General features: G+C 39.2%; 1 protein-coding gene across 2 annotated transcripts in view; it reads right to left on the reverse strand.

Annotated features, from left to right (window-relative positions):
- The window catches only part of LOC107557069 (protein FAM53C-like), an 18,552-nt gene extending 17,347 nt beyond the window's left edge, over positions 1-1,205 (reverse strand). The window contains exon 1 of one of the 2 annotated variants that reach the window (XM_016240381.1): positions 1,148-1,205. The gene's annotated coding sequence lies outside the window, so the exon portion shown is untranslated. The remainder of the gene's footprint in view (positions 1-1,147) is intronic. The other variant, XM_016240382.1, reaches the window with a different exon arrangement.
- Between the last annotated feature and the right edge of the window lie 912 nt (positions 1,206-2,117).

Here is a 2,117-nt window from a genome sequence, read left to right on the forward strand (position 1 = left end):
AATTTGTAGAGGTGGCACAGAAGAACACAAAAGTGGCCTGGACATTTAATGAGGCTCAGAAGTGGAATGAGTGCAATTAAATCCATAAATTCATGATGATATTAATGTTTTAAATATACAATTTTGAATATAGAAATATTAAATGATTTAAATAACTGAAAAGATACTTTAAAAATGAAACAAACTGTCAGCAGGTGGCGGTAAGTCCCTGATCCTTATCACTGAATCATTCATTCAATTGATTCATTTGAACGTCTGATTCATTCCGGAATGAATCAGGTGACTGTCTTTATGAATGGGTAATCATGAATCACTGACTCACTAGATTCGTTTAAAAAAACAGTTCATTCATAAACGAAACACCGCTGTGTTTGAATGGAGATGCGCAGCGGCTCTGCTGTGTCTTTGTTTTCAACTATTTTCGACGACGAAATAGAGCAAAATCAGACAATAGTGTTATAGTCAGACAATGTAAGTCACTTAATATTAACTTCTTGTTTATTGAATTGTATTAAATCAGTATCACATTTACAAACTCCCTTAAAAAGCATTAAAAGCTGTCACTCATCTTAGTTCATCTCGCTCTCACATCTATAATCAACGAGGCTCTCTACACTGCGTGATGAATCTCTTAGTTACACCCTGTCTACACTTTGCTTATGAAAGGATTCGTGAGATATGTCTGTGATACATTACTCGACGCTGCAGAAACACGTAGAAACATTTTTTTACAGCAGTTTTTTACAGCAATATTTAAACGACACCCTGGTCATTCTTGGTGTACACAAAATGGTCCCGACAGGCATTTCTCTGGTGGAAATAAAGCTTCGCTGTTTGGTCCCTCTGTTACAGTTCATCTAATGCATGTAGTAGCCTCCGTGCCTCTGATAAGCAGGTCAATTTAAGCTGGTGCACCGCTAGTGTAACTTTTTTCGTTTCGCGCAAGCTGCAACAGTTCCGTTCCGTGTAACAGAAACACTCGGTTTAGCGGAACCTTTACGATTAAGTAACGCGGTTAAATCGCGAAACCGGTTAATCGCTGCATCCCCGCCATGCACAATGCGCCTGGCTGCAGGGAAACTACATATATGAATAACACAGCATTTAAAAGAAGATGCACTGATGATTTTCGACGATAATGGCTTACCTTGAATCAACCGAGAGTGGTCGATAAAACCCCAGGCCTTGAATGTTACTCTCAACCTCATTTTGCACTGCAACAATAAAACTGAAGTGAGAGAAACTGAGAAATGTTTCTTTTTAGTTAAAACAGATGTTGTCAAAGTTTTCCTTTGGGGACATCATTTTAAGTTGGAAAAAGGTAATAAATTGCAATATATTTAAAATCGCAATAATATTGTATCGTGATAATATCGTATCGTGAGGCCTCTGGTGATTCCCCACCCCTAATATATAGTTATATATAGGATTTGGGGGTCACTCGAACAAGATGAATGAACAAATATAGAGGTCCGTGGTATCCAAACGATTGAAAACCTATGATTTAGTAAGTGAAGTATACCCCAACTCATTAATTTAAGTGAAGAATCTAGTAATGACGTATCATGGCGATCACGAGTAGATTCGGGTTCGGTTCCGCCGTTGCCTTGGTAACGCACTGAGGGGTCGCGGCTGATGAGGGGGGAGGGGGAGCTGCCTGTCATCTCCATTATAAGCACATTAAGCGTGACATGTAGCACAGCATATCCGTCGTCTACAATTCAAATCATTTTCTGAGATAAAATATATATATATACATTTCCCGATCGCATCGACACCTATAAGTTATATCAAATACAATCGTGCTGAAGGTCGGGGTAGGCCACTGGGTTGCATTTCTAAAGCGTGCGCGTAAGGTTTGCACGGGGCATTAGACAAGTTTAGCCATTCTAAGCATGCATACACATTAAGAGTACATTGATTTTTGCACGCCGAATGAATAGAATCTATAAATAAGCATTGGTCGATTTTAGGAAGCCGAAAGCGGTTTCATATCGCGTGCACCGGTTGTGCTCTGTTTGCAGTTTGCGCGATTTTGCAGATTACGTTAGGATATAACACACCAAAACCTAAAACGCCGATTCTATATTTAGCTTTTAATAAATCGCGATTCATTG

Source organism: Sinocyclocheilus grahami, unplaced genomic scaffold (genome assembly GCF_001515645.1).
Source record: "Sinocyclocheilus grahami isolate Dianchi unplaced genomic scaffold, SAMN03320097.WGS_v1.1 scaffold588.1, whole genome shotgun sequence".
Taxonomy (NCBI): Eukaryota; Metazoa; Chordata; class Actinopteri; order Cypriniformes; family Cyprinidae; genus Sinocyclocheilus; species Sinocyclocheilus grahami.